The following is a 21,270-nucleotide window of genomic DNA, read 5'->3' as shown; positions in this document are numbered from 1 at the left end:
CCACTCCAATCCCCAACCTTGTCCCCTCCTCCCAGCCCCTCAACTTAACTTTCAGATGGCCAGGGCTCTGCAGCCATCCTCTTTGACAAGCTGTCCTCACCAGGAAGTTCCTGCCATTGTCAGGCTCCTCATAGTGATCTGAAAAAAAAAAAAAAAACAAACACCAACAAATGCACAATTAGTACTTATAAGCATCGCATCAGCCACTGCCAACCTCTTCAATATCTCCTGCTCAGAACACCCATGGTGTTCTGCTCACCTGCTGGTTCCAGAATCGGATACTCAGGCCATCCTTGCTTGTGGCATCTAAGATACCAAAAGACCCAAATTACTGCTGTGCTTGTGACAATTACCATGACCCTCCTTGATACCACCCTGGCTCACCCCAAGCACCCATCCAATCCTAACAGCAGCCTGCACAGCACCTACACACCCAAGAGGTAAATGCTTTGCTGAGTTCCCACAGGTAACTTTCTCCTAGACACCAACCTGGCTGACACCTGTGTCATCTTCACAGATGGCCTGTTGGCATGCTGCTCCACTGCTCCAAGGGTGGAAAACTGAAGCAAACAGCATGTGCTGAGACACTGCCTGAGCCTACAGCCTGCCCACAGCTATTCCCATCTACCACTGTCACCTTCATGGCTCACCTGTCCAGCCTCTGATGGTTACAGGTTGCCACATCCAGCCCTGTGTGTTGCCTGGAAAACACAAACAAGGGATGCTCATCACACACTGACAACACAACACCTGGAAAAAACTGCCAGTTCAGCCTGCTAATTGTCACTGACCTTGCTCGAGTCACCTCCAGTGCAGATCTCCCGCTTACCTCGGTGCTTTCCACCTACAAAACAAACCCAAACCATGAGCCAGTCGATAGAGGCACCAGTCACACCTTCCCTCAGACACCAGGGGACAACTCACCCAGATTCTTCAATATGCACCAACCCAGCTCCTCACCACACTCTGCTCCTCTCCTCCATCACCCTCTGGTGCGTGGCTCATCTCCCTGCATATGAAAAAGCAGTAACAAGCAATCAGCTGGATGCAATTCCAGAGATTCCCATTTAGGAATATCTTCTAGATCCTAACTACCTACAATGAAGCTAAAAAAACAAGTTAACATTATGCCCCACAAGTTCAGGCCTTAACAACCTGAACACCCAACCTGCTTGGCTATTGCTCCAGCAGCCTCTCCTAGATGGCTCCAGCCACCCCCTCTCAAAAACACTATGAAAGTGACTGCCCTCCCCTGCTGAGGGCTGCTACTTCACTTCAAATGCTCCATCTGCGCCTCAACAGTCACAGACAGCACAGCAACATGAACCACAGGCTCTCGTTACTATTCTTCTCCCAACCCCACAGTTACTACAGCCTCCAGAGAGAGCAGCTCCAGCCCAACAGCACAGAGACACAATACACAAACACAAAGGATGCAACAACAGCGAGAGAGAACTCTCAGCAAGAAAAATTACTGTTCCAATGCAGATGCCACCAGGTAGCAAGACATACAGGACCGCAAGCACGAGATGAGTGTTGAAGAGTCCAGAAAGACCCTCCTTTTGAGTTGTGAGGTTCAGACAGGACCTCCTTGGTTTCTCAACTTCTTCTCAGGGCAGAGCCTAGGTGCAGCTGGATCCAGTCTTCACCTCCAAACCAAAGAGAGAAGCTCAGACCCTCAGTTCTGCCACAGAATCAGTTTACTGCAGCTTGACCTGGGTGCTTCCAGTCTTGTTCTCTTCCACTTGTTTCTCAGCTGGAAAAATCTTCAACATTCCAATTTTGTCCAATTGCTCCCACTTAACTTTCAGTCAATGCATCTTCCTAGTTTAGAAGATCATTTTGAGTAATTATCATGTCCATATCTTGTTTCAGTATTATTACAGTTGGTAGAGTGAAGGTCTAACTGTGAACATCACAGGAGTTCAGCTAAAGATTAATTAGAATTGCAGCCTAAGGCCTCATCACTCCAGATACTCATGCTAAGTCAAGTCACAAGTCTAGTCAAAAGTCAAGTTACTTAGGTCAAGCAGTTGTCAGTTTGCACAAGTCTTTAACAGGCATGCAATTTGAACTGATATCCCACACACATTAGTTCCAATATTCCTATACTCAATTCACTTCTGGTTTCAGCCATAAGGAGGCCACAAGGCAGCCCTAGAGAAAGGTCAAACATTGCAAACTGTGACAAGAAGCTACATTCAGAACTGAAACAGACTGATGGACAAGAAGCTTTGGCAAGACCTAAGAATGCAAGGACACAAGGAAGAACGGCCAGAAAAAAAGGGCTCCCTGTGAAAGAGAAGCCTCCAGAGCGGGGCTGGTGACACTGACCACAACACTGGCGCAAAAAAGGATCAAGAGGAGACATCTGAGTCGCGAGGCTAAGCTGTGCTTTTGAGTTCAGGCAAGAAAAGCAGCACCCAATGGGCACTACGATGGCGAGCACAGATGATGCTCAAGACCTAAGGATGGGCTGCAAGGTAAATGCTGTGCTCCTGGAGCACAAAGAGGAGACTGGGACCCAAGGAGGGTCTGAGACACAAACAACAGACCACACAACGATACACACAGGCTGGAGCTGCCCTGCCTGGCACACGCTAACATCATGCTGAAGAGTAACCCACTGCCTTTACCTGCCCAAAGGGACAGTTCCCAGACAGCTCTCTCCCCAGCTCTTAACTTTAAAACCCCTCCCTGCAATTCCCAACTTTGTCCCCCCCTCCCCCAAGGCCTCCCCAGCACCCATCTCTCAACTTAGCTTTCAAGGGCCACAGGTCTCAGGCCATCCTCATTTAAAGAAAGCTCCACAGTTCATCAACTCCACAAGTGCCGCAGTCAGCAGGTTCCTCATCACCTGCAAAGAAGAAAGATACACCACAGAACATTAAACCACCTTCTCACCCCAAAACAGCCCATATGAAGTTACCACCAGCAGAAAAAGCTGCAGGCAACCAACATCCTTCTGACAATATACACTGCTAACCCAGAGCCTTTTGCACGACATGGGTGCCACTGTTCCAAGGAGCTTCAAAATACTCTCAAACAGCCCCAGCCACAGGCGGTGGCTCATATATCCCAGGCCCCGCCCAGGGCCCTCCCCACAATCCCCTGGGAATAGGGGCAGCTGGAATACCAGCTGGAATTAAGGGGCTGGGGGAGCAGCAGCTGGTCCTATCACCTGCCTCTGGGGACACACCCCGGGGCGGGGACGGAAAAGACAGCAGTGAGGACATGCCCATGAGAAACCACCTGTGGAAAGAGGACTACTAAGGTTAAGAGACTGATTAAAGGAATATCAGAATTAATGGTACCACTGTTTAAGAGCCAGGCAAAGAAGTTTGCTTATTTCAGTATGATGACATAGATTGTATATAGAAAACTTCAGATGTTTCTTTTTAGAGTCATTTAGGTCAGTATCTGTCCTAAAAATGGAAACCAATTATGTCAAGGACATTATTATTCAGGTGATCGCTTGTCACTTCTTGAATTAAATCTTCATTGTTCAGGTTTAGTTTCTTTTCTTGGATGCTACAGAATCAGATTTTTCAACTGGCAGTTGCTTAAAGAGTCAACACGCATCTGTAAACTCTTCCCTGTTGTACCATCTGACTGTATGCAAATAGATGAAGTCTTGAATTATTATTTTGCATAGTATCCATGTAATGTGATGTAGTTTATACTTTGTTCGTAATAAAGCCCTTGGCCCCTTCCTTCACTAGATGAGGAAACCTCAGCTTTTTTTTCACATGGTTCTTCAGTGTTATACTACCTTCCAAGGCTTCCTCAAAGTAGGTCTGTTTTGTTTTGTTTTTATCAAATTGATATTGAGAGTTTATGAAGGCCTCTAGGAGCCTGCCTGTAGCATTGTATCCACTGGATTTGCATGACTCCGCCATTAGTCAGTATTTCTGTTCTAATGCCCGCATAACACATTGGCTTCTCAGCCTTCTGCACCAGCAATTTTGAGTTAGACAATATTTGCTTCATCCCTGGGTCAGTGACTACTCTTAAAGTGAAGTTTAATAGTGAAAGTTCATGAAATCTTGACTCAGGAATCTTGTCTCTAGGTTGTCCGTTTTTGGCATGTCTTGCCCCCACCCTATCACCTAACATGCTAGGTTAGGTGCTAAGGTGATGCTTTGGTTCTAGCAGACAGTGACAAAGCAGTAAGTAGCTAGTAAACCTACATATTCTGTAGGGACTGTGAGGAGAAAAAATTCTTTACAAAATATTTACATTGCTGTAGACTTAAAAGTGAAATAACCGTGTGTGTACACATTATTTTGACTGAATAAATCAGTGGCCTAGGATTAAGATAATAAAAATGTCAGTCTGTTTGAATTTTTTCCCTTTTTGTAAAAATGAGTGAGGTGTCAGCGTGCACCCTGTGCTCCGCTCTCCGCCTCTCAGGAACCGCGGGCGCCCCGGGCCGGGGCCGCCCCGCTCGCTGTCCCCGCCTGCCCCGCCTGCCCCGCCGCCCCCGCCGCCTCGAGCCGCCCGCTGCGGCAGGTCCCGTTCCGCTGGGGGGGAGCCGGGCCGGGGCAGCCCCGGGGCAGCGGGGCAGGGGGCGGGCACCGCCGGGCACGGACGCCGGGCACCTCCCCGCCCGGCCAGAGCCCCCCTGAGCCTCCCCCGGCCCGCTCGCCCCGGGCAGCCCCAGCCCCTCCTGCCCCTGCAGCTGCTCCCCGAGCCCCCTCCTGCCCCGCCCGCTGCCCGCGGAGCGTGTCCAGAAGCCCCGCGCGAGGAGGGCCCGGCCGGGGCGGCTGCGGGAGCGGCGGGCACCGCGTCTGCTTTCCCTCTGGCGGGGGCCGCGCTTATCACTTCCTCCCTCGGGGACGCCCGTTTTATTGTTGCCCGGCTCTTAAACAGTGATATTCCTTTAATTCCTGATATTCCTTTAATCAGTCTCTTAACCTTAGCAGTCCTCGAGAAATCTTTCCACGGGCGGTTTCTCCTGGGCATGTCCTCATTGCTGTCTTTTCCCTAAACCTCTAGCATTAAGTTCTAGGGACTAGAGCTAAAGGCCTGGGAGCAAGGTTAGTGCTTGAGGTTTAGGAAGGTAGGGTTAAGGTTCTAGGGTCTAGGATGAAGAGGCAAGGATTAAAGGTCTAGGCTCTAGGGTTAAAGGCCAAGGGGCTACGGTTAAGGATCCAGGGTTAAAGGTCTAAGGACTAGGGCTAAGGGTTTGGGAGCAAAGGTTAATGCTTGAGATATAGGGATCTGTGGTTAAGGTACTAGGGACTAGGATGAAGAGACACGAGTTAAAGGTCTAGGCTCTAGGTTTAAGTGCCAAGTGTCTTTGGTTAAGGAACTTGGGTTAATGGTCAAGGGACTAGGGTTACGGATCTGGGAGCAAGGGTTAATGCTTGAGGTTTAGGGATCTACTGTTAAGGTTCTAGGGTCTAGGATGAAGAAGCAATTGTTAAAAGTCTAAGCTCTAGCATTAAGGGCCAGGTGGCTATGGTTAAGGATCTAGGGTTAAAGATCTAGGGTGTAGGTCTAACGGTCTGGGAGCAATGGTTAATGCTTGAGGTTTAAGGATCTGGGGTTAAAGTTCTAGGGTTCAGAGGCAAGAGATATGTTCTAGGGTTCATGGTCAAGGTTTAAGGGTCTGTGGTTAAGGATCGAGGGTTAAAGGTGGACGATCTGGGCTTAAAGCGTAAAGGGTAAAGGTGTATGCTCTCGGGCTAAGTGTCAAGGGCTAACGTCTAGGGTTGAAGTTCTAGCGTCTAGGTTTAAGGGTTAAATGTGTAAGGTTAATAGGAAAATATAAGGGTCAAGGGTTACAGCATAAAGGTTAAAGGTCTACGGACTAGGGGTCAGGTGCCAAGTGTTGATGTTTGAGGTTTAGGGATCTAGGGTTAAGGTACTAGTGTCTAGGATGAAGAGTAAGGGGTAAAGGTCTGCGCTCTAGGGTTAAGGGCCAAGGGTCTACGGTCAAGGATCTAGGGTCAAAGGTCTAGAGACTAGGGCTTAGGGTCTAGGAGCCAGGGTTAATGCTTGAGGTTAAGGGATCTAGGATTAAGGTTTTCATTTTAAGAGGCAAGAGTTTTAGGGTTAAAGTCCAAGGGTTAAGGGTCTGTGGTTAAGGATCTAGGTTTAAAGTTCGCCAGTCTGGGCTTTAAGGGCAAAGGTTAAAGGTGTATGCTCTAGAGCTAAATGTCAAAGACTAACATCTAGGGTTAAAGTTCTAGGGTCTAAAGGTAATGGCCAAGAGTTAAGAGTCCAGGTTTAAGGGTTAAATGTGTAGGGTTAATAGGAAGATATAAGGGTCAAGGGTTACAGCACAAGGGTTAAAGGTCTAGGGACTAGGGCTAAGGGTCTGGGAGCAAGGGTTAATGCTTGAGGTTTAGGGACCTACTGTTAAGGTTCTAGGGTCTAGGATGAAGAGGCAATTGTTAAAAGTCTAAGCTCTAGCGTTAAGGGCCAAGTGGCTATGGTTAAGGATCTAGAGTTAAAGGTCGACGGCCTGGGCTTCAAGGGCTAAGGTTGAAGGTCTTGGTTCCAGGGTTAAGTGTCAAGGGCTAACGTCTAGGGTTGAATCCTAGGGTCTAAATGTAACAGCCAAAGGTTATGGTCCAGGATAAAGGGTTAAATCTGTAGGGTTAATAGGAAGATATAAGGGTCAAGGCTTATGGCTCAGGGGTTAAAGGTCTAGGCATTAGTGTTAAGTGTCGAGGGTCTATGGTTAAGGATCTAGGGTTAAAGGTCTAGGGACTAGGGCTAAGGGTCAAGGAGCAAGGGTTAATGTTTCAGGTTTATGGATCTAGGGTTAAGGTACTGGGGTCTAGGATGAAGAGGCAAGGGTTAAAGGTCTAGACTCGAGGGTTAAGGGCCAAGGGTATATGGGTAAGGATCTAGGGTTAATGGGCTAGGAACTGGTGCTAAGCTTCTAAGAGCTAGGGTTAATGCTTGAGGTTTATGGATATAGGGTTAAGGTACTAGGGTCTAGGATGAAGAGGCGAGGGTTAAAGGTCTAGGCTCGAGGGTTAAGGGCCAAGGCTCTATGGTTCAGGATCTAGGGTTAAAGGTCTAGGGACTAGGGCTAAGGGTCAAGGAGCAAGGGTTAATGTTTCAGGTTTATGGATCTAGGGTTAAGGAACTAGGGTCTAGGATGAAGAGGCAAGGGTTAAAGATCTAAGCACTAGTGTTAAGAGCCAAGGGTTTATGGTTAAGGATCTAGGGTTAATGGTCTAGGAACTAGTGCTAAGCTTCTAGGAGCTAGGGTTAATGCTTGAGGTTTAAGCAGCTAGGGTTAGGGTACTAGGGTCTAGGATGAAGAGGCGAGGGTTAAAGGTCTAGACTCTTAGCCCTAGAACTTATCTCATGCCTCTTAACCCTAGTGCCTTAACCCTAGATCTGTAATCCTCATTTAACAGAATTTGCTGAATGATAGACCATTAACTCTACAACAGTCAAGCCTAGACCCTTTACACCAGACGCTTAATCCTAAACAATCAACCCTTGCCCACTAACCTTAAACCCTAGGCTTTTAACACTATTAAGGGTCTAGGGTGCAGGGTCAAGAGGCAAGGGTCAAGGTACGAGGGTTAAGCATTCAAGCTTAAGTGTCTAGGGTGACGTGCCAAAGGTTAATAGTATTGGATCTACAGTTAATTGACAAGGGTTAAGAGTCTATGCTTACAATCTAAGGTTGAGTGTCTATTGTCTAGAATTAATAGGCAAGGATCAATCGTCTCTGCTTTTGCATCTATTGTTAAGATCAGCTAATAAATGGAAAAAGCTAACGGTCTCAGTTAAAGGTTTACCAGTCATGGAGTAAAGTTCTAGGGTGATGGAGCAAGGTTTATGCATCTAGGGACTAGGGTGAAGGGGCAAGGGCTAAGGATCATGGTTTAAGGATGAAAGGTCTATGGACTAAGGCTAAGGGTCTAGGGTTTAGGGTCAAGGGTTAAGGCTTGAGGTGTATGTCACAAACTTGAACATAATGACTAACAGTATTAGACACAAATAGACAGAAATAAATAATCTTTACATCACTCACCATGAATTATCCATTTTGTACGGATTTTTAAGCTATTTGTCATTTAAATCAGATGCTGTCTATGTATTTGAATTCACTGGTGTTGGTAAAGTAAGGTTGACCTTACCACTATTTGGCAGGTTTGCCAGAACAACTTGTGCCGGCTGGACAGAGGCTTGTTTTTTTAAAAGACCTTTATTCTCTTTGTGACCTTGAATTGATAACTCCCTGGGTCGTCCGTGAGATGTCTCAGAGGGATGGGACTCCTCAACTCATTCAATGATCTGCAGAGACAGACAAGGTGCATCTCAGCAAACACGGTATCTTTTCTGTTGTAACGGTAACTGTGGAGCCACCTAGGTTGGTATCCTATTAACAGTAGGAGACATCCTGTGAATACCATGGTGCGGGGGTCCGGAGTCCCAGAGCACCCGTGTGATCCTTTTTGCTCTTGATTGGTGTCGCAAGCTGGTACCGGGGGGTACGCACAGTATAGGACTGTGAGGTACAGTCCCACCTTAGGCCTTTTGGGTAATACATATAATGAATGCTTATAATAAGTTCCTTTGGAATGTTGGTAAGTTGACTGGCAAGGAACCGCTTGCTCCCTTGCCGGACAAAACTACAGGGATTTTTCTCTCCCTCGCCTGAGGTTATTTGGAACCGGTAAAGTGACTCTGCCTGAGCCTAGGATTTGGATAAACGTTTGTGGGGTTTGGTTTTTTTTGAGTTGTTTTAAATTATTGTTTATCCCTTAGATTTTTGGCAGGTTGTGTTGAAGAGAGTCTCAAACTGCAGACGAGTCGAGAAGCATGAAAGACTTAATAAAAAGCAGACATACACTGGAGCATGAAGCGAGAGTGGTGTGCCGAGTCGGTAGGGAATGTCATTGGTTTAAGGTTTCCTCTGTATATAATTGTTATCAGTGTCCCTCGATCTGTACTGTAAGATCTGTGGCAAGTTTTGGGAATCATCTGACATTTGTGCGCATGCTTGGTTTTGTTGCCTTAACCAGAGGAGTTGGTTTTTTTCCTGTACAAGAGCTAAGTCTCTAGTGTTAAGGTCTGGAGTTAACGGTCTGAGCTTCAGTGCCTAGATCGTTAAACATCTAGGTTTAAGAGTTAAAAGTCTAAGGATCTAGTGTCTAGGATAAAGGGGCAAGGGTTAATTTTCTAGGATCTAGGCTTAAGGTTCAGGGCTTAAGCATCACGTGTTAAAGGTCTAGGGTTAACAGTTTAGAGATAAGCATCTAGGTATAAGCATCCAAGAGCATCACTCTTAAACCTTGCCATTTAACCCTTCTGTTTTACCCTAGTCAATAGATGCTAATAGGTTAATAAGAAGAGATAAGGTTCTAGGGTTAAGGTGTAAGGCTTAAGGATCCAGAGTTAAAGATCTAGGGTGAAGTGTCTAGGGTTAGGGGGCAAGAGTCTAGGGTTACAGGGCAAGGGTTAAGGGTCTAGAGTCTAGGGTTAAGCATCTAGTATTAAGAGACTGCTGTTTAGTGCCTAGCAATAAGGGTATAGGTTTAAGAGTTAAAGGTCTAGGGACTAAGGTTGAGGGTCTAAGGTTAAGGATCCAAGGGTAAACGTCTAGGGTCTAACATTAAGCCCCAAGGGTTTAATTAGGTCTTAAAGGTCTAGAGACTAGGATTAAGGAGCAAGAGTTAAGGGTCTAAGGTTAACAGACAAAGGTTAAGGGTCAGGGGTTAAGGACCTAGGGTTAAAGATCTAGGGTTAAGAGGCAAGAGATTAGGTCTAGAGTTAAGGGTCAGGGACTAAGGGTCTAGGGCAGACTGCTAGGCTCTAACAGTAAGGACGAAGGGAAATGGGTCTAGGTTTAAGGGTTAAAGGTCTAGGGTTAAGTGACAATATACGAGGGTCTAGGGTTAAGCTGCAAGGGTTAAGGGTCCAGCCTTAAAGATCTAGGGTGAATTGTCTAGAGTTTGAGGGCAATGGGCAAGGCACTAAGGTTAAGAGACAAGTTTTAAGTATCTAGGGTTAAGGTTCTACAGTTAGTGCTCTAGCGTCTAGAGTTAAAAAGCAAAGGTTAAAGGTCTAGGCACTAGGGCTAAAAGTCTAGGGGCTAGGGTTAATGCAGCCGAGACGCGACTGACACACCATGATGGTCACAAGTATCAGCAATTTATTTTAGGTTACATAGCATTCTCATACCTTTTCTCCCGTCCATGCGCTTTATGCTTCCTTCCCATTTGTTAACAGCTTCTGGTCACACGTTGTTTGCTATTTTGTGACAGGTTACAAGTTTGTGACATTTTCTTACAAGAACATCAACACCCATCCGTATCTCGCATACCTTCTTTTCCCACAAATGTTTGTCTCTAACTGTCAAGAGTACAGCTGTAGTTTGTCGAGATCAAGGCCTCCTGGGGCCCACAGCTGATTGTCCACAATTCCCCCTTTTTTGCTTTTCAACAACAAGGGTTGTGTTTACCATCCTCTGCAGGGCTCTTTGCAGAGTAGACGGCAAACACGGCCCTACCAACAAAATGACAGTGATTACACATAATCTTGACAATCCTGTTTGCAACAAGCTTTTAACCCATCCTGATATATTTCAACCTTTTAACCATTTATTGAGTTCAAAAAATCCGTTATCTTCTGTGATCCTTCTGGTGGTGTCACTCAGTTCCTGGTGTCTTTGTGGATTGGCTTTCTTTTTCAAATCTGCATTCTGTCAAAGATTCACATCTGCGTCCACAAGCTAACAATATGAAATCAATAGCCTCGCAATTCTACAAAGCAACACGGCAAATACCATCTATAAAAGTTACTAAGACACTCAATAATTCAGAAATCTCATTAGCTCCTTTTACCACAAAGCACGATAACTTATTCAATTTTATCAAAGCATTTGCGTTAGGGTTAGCTTTTGCGTTTGCATTTGCGTTTGCGGCCACAACCTGAAGCAAATATAAACTAACAGCAAAGCGCTCCCTAGCATTCCACAAATCTACTGTGTTAATGCAATTCAACACTATCTGTTACAATTCTCTTTTTTCCTATAGTGATGGGTATAATTAAAATCGTTTTCCTGCTGATGAAAAGGATACTCAATCTGGGCTATTGAAGTACAAAATTTAGTTTGATTCATGGCATGTAACAATGATACCCATATATCTTTACTGTTCCATGGCATCAGGCGAGGTGCCATTAATTCTGTCGTCCCAAAGGTTAGCTTCCAGGACAGGGCATACACACCGAGCAGGTACCCAACAAATCGTAGTATCTGTGGAAACACAAGCATAACCTCTCCCCCAGGTGACAAAGTCCAAGGGACCTTCCCAAACTCGAGTCTGAAGGTTACAAACCCAAACAGGGGCACGCGATCGCACTACATCCCTGTCAGAATGCAAAGAAGAAAAATGAGTTATAAGAATAGGTACTGTGCTAGAAGGAGCGCAGTTAATGGTATTCATGGTATATACCACTTTCCACACTCGCGCTTGTGGAGTTTCACCCATCATTCCCCCTTTTTTGTTTTTCAAGCAACACCTTGACTGACCAATGTGCACACTCAACAATAGCTTGACCTGTGGGACAATGAGGAATGCCCGTAATATGCTGAACATCCCATAATTGCAAAACCTGTTGAGTCCGGCTAGCAGTATAGCCGGGGCCATTGTCTGTTTTTATGGTGGCCGGGGTGCCTAGGGCAGCAAAAGCACCACACCAATGTGCTACAACATCCCTGGCTCTTTCTCCAGTATGGGCAGAAGCCAAACAAGCTTTAGAAAAGTTATCTACAGAAACATGTACATACTTTAAGTGACCAAATTGGGTCATGTCTGATTGCCAGATTTGCAACGCTTTTAAGCCACGGGGATTAACACCTTCGGTTGAGAGTGTAATATGTTGCTGATAGTCTGAACAGGTGGCCACAATATCTTGTGCCGCTGTGGAAGAAATATTAAACTGATGTTGAAGGGGGAGAGCACCTTGGTGAAAAAAAAAGCTGTGCAATTGTATGGCTTGCTTCACAGTATCTGGTACAGGAGCTGCCCACACTGGGGCAGTTAACATATCTGCTTGGGCATTTCCTTCCACAATGAATCCTGTATGTTAGTGGGCTGCGAACATGCAAGATATAAAAGGTTGCGGTTCTGCACTGTAAAGCATACTATAAAGCCTTTAAAACATGAAACAATGCTTTGTTATTTACCTCCTTTAAGACAGCCCGGTCAAGCCGTTGGACAGTATTGCACACATACTGAGAATCTGACACCACATTGAGATTTTCATGTGGCTAAGCTTCAAATGCCATGATAACAGCATGCCACTCCACTAGTTGTGGAGATCCATTTTGGTGGCCATCCTCTTTCCAAGTAACAACTGCTTTCCCTGTTTTTCCTCCTCTGTCTGTAAATACGGTGTGCCCTTTGAGGGGCTTTGGGGAATATAAGAAAGGTTCTGCTAACATCAGCTCTAGGTGCAATCTGGAGAAAGTTATGTGCAGGGTGGTGCAACAAAACCCGACCAGGAAAATTTAACATGGCCATCTGCAACACAGCACTATTAGCTAAACACCACTCCAGATGTTCAAAAGTGAGAGGCAAAGTGAGAATTGCAGGGTCTCGTCCAGATCATTGGACACAGCGTCACCTGGCCTTACAAATTACCTGTGCAATCAGTTCAGTCTGAGAGGTCACAGTTTTCTTCTTCTGAAACGGCAAAAAAACCACTCCAAAAAGTGTAATGGATCTGCCCATTCTTCATACCATCAAGCATTAAGCCCAACCGGGTGATCATGAGACAACAAGACATACAAGCTAAGAGGAATAACAGTAACGACTCCCTATGCCTTCTTTTCTAAATGGCAATTTCCACCTTTTTAAGTGCTATTTCAGGTTCTGGTGTGAGGCAAATCTGTGCTACATTACAACAATCAAAGGGAGTTAGGTCATTAGGACTCGTAATCACTCATAACAATGATAGAACATACTGGGAGGTAAATCCATGTTGCATAACCGAAGTTCTCAAATCACGTATAATACTCCAGTGAAACGGATCCCACTCTTTCGGTTCTTTCTCATTACCACAAATAACACAGGAAGCCAAAATATCACCGGCCAGTTCCACTTCTGCCTCTTTAGCTTGCTCATACAATTTGTTCCCAAATTTGCCTGGGTCAGCACCTTGAATTGCTACAGAAACCAGCTGTATAGTCAGTCAGTTCTGAAGAGGGAGAGCAGAGGGCAAACACGTCAGTCCGTCATTCCCTCTGGGTGCTGGAATCACAGGCTGTACAGTTAACGAGTTCTGCAGGGGGTGGGCAGCGGGCTGACACTTCACTCCGTCATTCCCCCCAGGGACAGAAACCACAGGCTGTATAATTAGCGAATTCTGAAGAAGAGGGGCAGAGGGCAAACACTTCACTCCCCCATTCTCTCCGGGGGGCCGATAGATCTATTAAACACAAACTCACAGGTTCCCTTACTGCTGCTTCATTAAACTCATCGTCTGTCTCAGGGGGTAACAGGGTAACAAGCACACTTCAGGAGGTGGAGGGGGTGGAAATGGCACGTCCATCCATGAAGGGGCCTTGGGAGCTGGTTTAGAATTCATTTACATGGGGGCTGGCGCCGCCAGCGCTGCAGCTGCAGTGGCTGCAGCTTCCCAATCTGCCTTAAGATGTTTTAAGATGCATCCCAAAGTGCACACCACGCCTCCTCCCATGTGTCTATAAATCAGCCTGCACACCATTCTTCTTGTACCACACAAGCAAAGTACGTAGCGCACTCTCACCCTATTTTATGCCCCTCTTTTCCAGTATTGTTAGCAATATGGTTAATATAGACTTCTCTTCTGCCGACATCTTCGCCCCCATATTTATGTTCCCAGCTGCTCACCTTTGGCTCCCAAGGTGTGTATTTCTTCTCTGTCCAGACTAGACTCTTGATCTGCCCTTTTTTTTTGCTTAGCTGGGCACTGCCACCAACTGCTCTCAGGTCCGGAGTCACCGATACCTATCAGGTCGGGGTCACCACTTGTGGCCGAGGTGCTACTGACACAACATGATGGCCACAAGTATCAGCAGTTTATTTTACGTTACACAGCATTCTTATACTTTTTCTCCTGTCCATGCGCCTTATGCTTCCTTCCCATTTGTTAACAACTTCTGTTCACTCATTCTAACTTATTTTGTGATAGGTTACAAGTTTGTTACATTTTATTACAAGAATGTCAACATTAATCCGTATCTCGCATGCCTTCTTTTCCCACAAACGTGTTTGTCATTAACTGTAAAGGGCATAGCTGTAGTTTGTCAAGATCAAGACCGCCCGAGCCAATAGCTGATCGCCAAGAGGTTAAGGCTTGAGGTTTGGGGCTCAAGGGTGAAGGCTGTAGGGTCTACCATTAAGAGGCAAATGTTAAGGGCCTAGGGACGAGGAGCAAGAGATAAAGGTCGAGACTCTAGGGTTGTGTCAAGGGCTAACATCTAGGGTTGAAGTTCTAGGGTCTAAAGGTAATGGCCAAGGGTTAAGGGTTTAGGTATAAGGGTTTAAAGGTGTAGGGTTAATAGGCAAGAGATAAGGGTCTAGCGTTAAAGGTCTAGAGACTAGGGCTAGGGTCTAGGGGCAAGGGTTAAAGCTTAAGGTTTAAGGATCTAGGGTTAAGGCACTAGGGTCTAGGATGAAGAGGCAAGGGTTAAAGGTCTAGGCTCTAGGGTTAAGTGGCAAGGGTCTATGGTTAAGGATCTAGGGTTAAAGGTTTAGGGACTAGGGCTAAGGGTCTGGAATCAAGGTTTAATGCTTGAGGTATAAGGATCTAGGATTAAGGTACTAGTGTCTAGGATGAAGAGGCAATTGTTAAAGGTCTAGGCTCTAGAGTTAAGGGCCAATGGTCTATGGTTAATGATCTAGGGTTAAAGGTTTAGGGTCTAAGGTTAAGGGTCTAGGAGCAAAGGTTAATGCTTGAGGATTAAGGATCTACTGTTAAAATACTAGGGACTAGGATGAAGAGGTAACGGTAAGAGGTCTAGGCTGTGGGGTTAATTGCCAATGGTTTATGGTTAAGGATCTATGGTTAAAGGTCTAGGGACTAGGGCTATGGGTCTAGAAGCAAGGGTTAATGCTTCAGGTTTAAGGATCTAGGGTTAAGGGTCTAGGGTTCAGGGGCAAAGATTAAGGGCCTCTGGTTAAGGAGCAAGGGTTAAGGGTCCGGCATTAAAGATCTAGGGTGAAGTGTCTAGGGTTAAGAGGCAAGGGGCAAGGGTTACTGTGCAGAGCCAAGTGGGGTCATCTGGGGTCAATCAGGGGGCCTGGGAGCAGTTACCTTAGGTCACACTGCCCTGCTGGAGGGCCTAGTCGGATCACTTGAGGTCAAGCAGAGGGCGAAGGTCTTGAGGGACTTGGAGGGGGTCATGAATGTTACTGGGAGAGGGTCCTGAGGGACTGGGAGTGTTAGTGGGAGAGGGTCTTTAGGGTCCTGGAATAAGTTCTTGAGGGACTGGGACGGGGTCCTGAGTGACCCTGGGAGACAGTCCTGAGGGACTGTGAGCAGATCCTGAAGAACTGGGAGAGGGTCCATATAGCCACTGGGATAGAGTGCTGGGAGACTGAGAGAGGGTCCTGAGGGCCTGGGAGAGATTTCGGAGGGACTGGGATGGGGTCCTGAGGAACATGAAGTGGTCCTTAGGGCCACTGGCACAGGGTCAGGAGGGACAGTGGGGAGGTCCTAAGGCAATGTGAGAGTGTCCAGAGGTAGTGGAAGAGTTTCCTGAGGGCCAGTGAGAGAAGATTCTGAGAGACTGGGAGATGGTCCTGAGGGATTTGGAGGGGGCCCAGGGGCCCACTGGGAGGGGGTCCTGAGGGACTGATAGAGGGTCCTTAAGTCCACTGGCAGAGGGTTCAGAAGGACTGGGAGAACGTCCTGGAGGACAATGAAAGGGTCCTAGGACCACAGACACAGGGTACTGAGGGACTGGGAAAAAGTCTTGAGGAACTGGGAGAGGGGCCTGAGGGCCACTGGGAGAGGGCTATGAGGGACTGAGAGGGGGTCCTGAGGGACAGGAAGGCAGTCCAGAGGGCCACTGGGAGAGGGTCCTGAGAGAATGAAAGATTAGAGTCCCAAGGGATTGGGAGTGGGTCCTGAAGAGCACTGGGATAGTGCCCTGAGGGACGGGGAGGGGTCCTGAGGAACACTTGAGAGTGTCCTGATGGTAACCGGACATTAGCCCTGACATACTGGGACAGGGTCCTGAGGGCAACAGGGAGGGGATCTTGAGAGGCTTCACAGGGGAATTTTTTACTTTTAAATGGCCTTTGTAACACTCAGCATTTCAAACTGCTCATTTGGGTGTTGGATGTGGGCTGAGGGGGTGTCGACATGTGCCAACATAATGCCTTCACAGCCAAGAGGCCAGCGCCATCCTGGAGTGCATTAAGAAGAGTGTGACCAGCAGGGTTGAGATTACCCTCCTCCTCTACTCTACCCTAGTAAGGCCTCACCTGGAGTGCTGTGTGCAGCTCAGGAATCTGCAGTTCAAGCAGGGCAAAGAACTATAGGGCCACAAAGATGATTAAGGGACTGGAGCATCTGCCCTATGAAGAAAGGTACGAGAGCTAGGTCTGTTTAGCTTAGAGAAAAGGAGGCTGAGGGGGGAATCTTATTAATGCTTATAAATATCTAAAGGGTGGGTGTCAGGAGGATGGGGCCAGGCTCTTCTCAGTGGCGTCCAGTGACAGAACAAGGGGTAATGGTCACAAACTGGTACACCAGAGCTTTAACCTGAATATGAGAAAATATTTATTTACTCTGAGGGTAACAGAGCACTGGAACAAGCTGCCCAGGGAGGCTGTGGAGTCTCCATCCCTGGAGATCTTTAAAAGCCTCCCGGACTCATTCCTGTATAATCTGCTCTAGGGGATTCTGGTCTAGCAGGGTGTTGGACTAGATGATCTCCAGAGGTCCCTTTCAACCCCCACCATTCTGTGATTCTGTGATTTTGTGACATAATTTTTGCCTTCCCAAAAACAGGCAGTAAGAAACTCTCCTTTGAATTTTGCTGGGGCAGTTGGTCACTCCATGTCATGGCTGGGATAAAGAAAGAGTACCCAAGAAGTATGAGGTATTGCACAAGTAGGCTGTGTTTGGGCCTGTGTACAAAAGCAGCACTTTCTGTGCCACCTCTGAAGGCTTCTTGGTGCAAGCACTGACCCCTCCAGCAAGCGCCCATGCTAAAGCGCCCCGTGTGCCTGAGCTCGACCTGCTGGCTGCAGAGATGCTCTGGGGAGGTTTCTGTGTCTCACTGCCCTCAAACCAAACAATGGGTACTTGGGAAGGTCTGTGTTGTACTTCACACCAGACAGGCAGGAGAGAGCTAAGAGATCTCAGCATACTTGCACATAACACCCTGGGTTACCCCATTCATGGGTTTTTCCTGAAAGCCTTGTTTCTGCTCCTGGTGCCAGCAGAGCTAACTTTTTGGTGGATGTGTAAACGCTGTTTCCCTCCAGACATTAAGGGACAACTTATCTGACAACTTCATGCTAACAAATATGAGAAAAGGCCTTTTTGGCTCAGCTCTTTCAGCAGGCAATGGATCCAGCCCTCCTATTTAATATGAACAAGTTCTAGGAAGGCAGATATCTGCAATCACTCATCTCTGCCACTGACACCTGAAGGCAAAACATTGCAGGTACTTCTTCACAGACAATGGACTGTTTTTAAAAGCAAAGTTCAGAGCATGGTATAGAAGAATCCTGTTTCCATTAAACCATATTTGTAAAAATATTTTCTGTATTTTTTACCATAGTGCAATTTCACTTTGAGATCTTTTTACTCACCTCCTCCCCGAGGCTGGGACAGTGTCCTGCTGTTGAGACAGTCATGTCCAGGAGGCAATAGCTGAGCAAACAGCTTTGCTAGAAGTGCCATATTGTGGAAGGAAACAGCCAGAAGGTGTTTGCAAAGCTGCTGAAGGATTCAGGAAACCACATGATATTCACACTGCTGTGCCCCTAGGATCTGCCCTCCATGCTGCTGGGACAGCAGTGAATTGCACATATTCCCACTGGCCTACATTAGAGGGATTCATGAGTTACACAATAAAAAACCACAATAATTTCTCTGATTAAAAGACTGCTGTTACTGAGGTGGCAATTTTGTGTGAGATATTGTGCAAGAGCCTTTGGATATTTCTGTATAATAATGTACTTCTAAAATAGCATTAACAAAAACTAATTGTCATTAGGCTTTTAGACAAATATTCATGCCTTTCAAGGCACTTTACGGATAAAATGATTCTGTTGCTCTGTTGGGAACAGTGAGGCATGGAAGAGTTATTTCTTTCTCTAGCCCCGCAGTAAGTCGAGAGGAGAGCAAATAAGATTTAAAAAGTGGTCAGTATTTCCAAAACTCCCTTTTACTTTTGACTGAACAGGAGAGCCTTTAGAAAGGCCTGAGGCCGAAGTGTACACAGCGGCAGAAAGATAGCAGTAGGAATATTTAGGTCAGGAACTGATTGTTTCTCTTTTTTGAAAAGAAATGTTCTGATTAGGTGAAGGCTCCATTAATCCAGGGATGTACCATATCATGTATAACACAGGAGTTCAGATGGATGGAGCATGACGTTCTGGCATGTGGATCTGAAGCGGTGAGGTCCAGATAGAGATGATGATACCTACCTGAGTTATGGTGGGATCCATCCTGGGGTGGGATCCATCCTGCTGGACACACTGGAGGAAGAATTATTTTGGTGGTACATAGGGTTGGAGAAGTCATCATGGTGTCCTCTTACCAAGCTGTTCAAGCACTGCACAATGGTATTTGACCAAACATTTTTTTCCCCTGTAAAATAGACAGATAAGAAGTTCTGAGAAACAACATGGCTATGTACTGATGTACAGTATGTACATGGCCCCTGTACTGATGATATGGAGACGCCCTGAGAGTCATTGCGTCTTAATTTGTCATTTAGAGTACGTGTTTTAACTCCTTAACTATTAGGGAACATATTTTATCTCACTTACTGTATTATATTAATTCATCTTACAAGCTTCTTTCTCCTGTTCTGATCTCTGGAAAGTTTAGAACTTGGAACCTTCACCTGAGAAGATGCTTTAAATAAGGGTTTGATTCCCCATCTCAGCATAGGAGCTTCCCTGTGGGTCCGAGGATCAGCCCGCAGTTTCGGCTATTAGCTGCAGATGGCAGGCTTCAACTGCGGATTTTTTTCCAGACCAGTACTCGCTCTCCAAGGCAGAAAACCAAATACTTTCAACCAAGAGACCAAGGTACGTGGGGCATCTTGAAGGTGAGGCTCGTGATACAAAACCAGCACACAGCTTGCTTTGCAGATGTTCAGCTCCTCTTGCAAAAGAGATTCTTTTGCTCCATAAACGCAGAGGCTCACGGCCGATGTTGTTAGCTCTGGCATTGGGCTGAGTGTGCTTGCTGCACCCACCTTCTTCTACCTACAGAAGAATTGTAAAATGTACAGAGACAAGCACTGAAGAAAATAAAAGTTTTCTGGGCAGTTTCTGTTGAGGAATCTATAAATAAATTAGGATACCTTAGCCTGGGATAGAGATGTCCACATTGATGGTTGAGAGCAGGTACATAAGAAAGGGTGTTCATTGTCTCTGTAATAAAAGACCGAGGAGTGGCAAATAAATCATTTGCTGGTGTGTCCAAACAGGCAGAAGGAGGTACTGCTTTACTCAGTCTGAAAAGGGTAGGACTCATCTCCATGGGACAACTGTGGATGCCAAGCCCTCGCCTTGCTTTGAAAAGCAATCAAATGACTTTATGGGAAAAGAATTGATTGAGGGGTACCATGCTACAAGGCACCCCCTTTGGTTCATGAGGAACCCAGTTCCTGTCACCCTTCCCAAGGTGTCTGCTGTTGGAGGCAGGAGCCTGTGCTAATGGCCTTTTCAGCTGGCCTGATCCAGCACTTTGTACGGCCTTGGCCCAGGGACCCTTCTGCTAGCAACAGGCCATGGCTCAGCACCTGAAATTCCTGAAGAAGGTTCTTGATATTTATGATTCTGTGATGGGGACCCTACTGGCCAGAGGCAAAGTGGTTATCTACTAACTGGAAATTAACTGAAATGCATCAACTTGAGCAAAGGATGAGCATGAAAAGCTGAGAGATGAGAAGGTGTGCCCAGTTGCTGAATCCTTTATTTGTGTATCCATACCAACACGGGAGGTAACTGAGATACAGTAAAAATGCTGAGATGTCCAGTAGCAAGAGGGCCATTACAAGGGAAATGGAGCATGTGCTAGTGTGAGATCATTTCCAAATGGTTTGGAGCCCTTTTTTCTTTTTGTTTTTGACTGGCCAATGAAAGGGACTATTAAAGTGCAAACAACTCCTGTTTGTCAGGTAATTGCTAAGGGAACATTAATTGCCATACCTGTTTCTGCTCATTTATGCTTGGTAAAGTTATGCAGGCAGAAGAGGCTGTTGATCACATTTTGTAGATAAATGAAAAAAAGGTCACTGGGTTAATGACCAGCCAGAAAGCAGAGCAGGTCTGATCTTCATGTACGCCATGCCCTGCTGTGGCAAGCAATGGCTTGGAATGGAAGGGACCCACCTGAGTGCCTTGGCTTTCCACACTGGGAAAGGCACAGCCTAGCTCAGTGCAGCATCTCTGCAACCAATAAGCCACACAGACAAGGATACCGGGATTTTTCCTTTAGCAGCCAGCTTGTCTCCAGATCCTTGATAATCTCCATGTCCAGTGCCTGATTTCTGCTGATCATAAATTTGCTCAAATCCTGGGTGTACTCCTTTGTTGGGGTGAGGGGGCCTAATTCCATTTATGTAACTGCTTCTCCATAATTGCATTTGCCAGCAACTTGCTCTGTGTAATCTGCTGTGTCATTCCCAAGCCTCACACAATCATGTTGAAATCCATTTACAGCCACATAGGCAGGGCCGGGACCCAAGGAGGCAGCTGTGTACCAGAGTTGTCTGTTCTGCTTCAGAAGAGGCTCAGCAAAAAACTTTCTCTGCTATTTGTTCATACTTACTTCCCAAGGTGAGGTGAACCAACAGGTAGAAGGCAGAGCAGAGCCAAGGGATGGCTGTGACCTGAATTGTCCTGTCCTGCTTCCTACAGCACAACAACCATTGCACTGGCAGGACCCACCTGCAGCAGCTTACTGCACCTCTGGGCAAGGCTACAACCACGTTGCTTCATCACATTCAGCAGGGAGGCCTTGTAGCTGTGAGGCACAACTGTGGCTTGGGAACTCCTGTCCCCTGACCTACCCCCCATGTCAGACAGCCTTTGACTTCTGCCTCAC

The 21,270-nt window shown here is 46.5% G+C and overlaps 1 protein-coding gene and 1 long non-coding RNA gene across 3 annotated transcripts in view; both read right to left on the bottom strand.

Annotated features, from left to right (window-relative positions):
• Positions 1–54: 54 nt before the first annotated feature.
• Positions 55–2,685, bottom strand: LOC127383031 (uncharacterized). Its single transcript, XR_007889093.1, has 5 exons — positions 925–2,685; positions 792–844; positions 651–701; positions 260–306; positions 55–138 (listed from the first exon to the last, which is right to left on the bottom strand). It is a non-coding gene; the product is annotated as an uncharacterized LOC127383031 (long non-coding RNA).
• Positions 2,686–8,514: 5,829 nt separating this feature from the next.
• Positions 8,515–21,270, bottom strand: part of LCLAT1 (lysocardiolipin acyltransferase 1) — a 153,275-nt gene continuing 140,519 nt past the window's right edge. Inside the window, exons 9-10 of one of the 2 annotated variants that reach the window (XR_007889089.1) lie at positions 16,458–18,798; positions 8,515–14,008 (exon numbers count right to left, since the gene is read on the bottom strand). The gene's annotated coding sequence lies outside the window, so the exon portion shown is untranslated. Of the gene's footprint in view, positions 14,009–16,271; positions 18,799–21,270 lie in introns of those variants that run through there. The other variant, XM_051615333.1, reaches the window with a different exon arrangement.

This window comes from Apus apus, chromosome 3, assembly GCF_020740795.1.
Source record: "Apus apus isolate bApuApu2 chromosome 3, bApuApu2.pri.cur, whole genome shotgun sequence".
Lineage (NCBI taxonomy): Eukaryota > Metazoa > Chordata > Aves > Apodiformes > Apodidae > Apus > Apus apus.
Note: the sequence above shows the minus strand (reverse complement) of the source record. Positions and strands in the feature narration are given on the sequence as shown.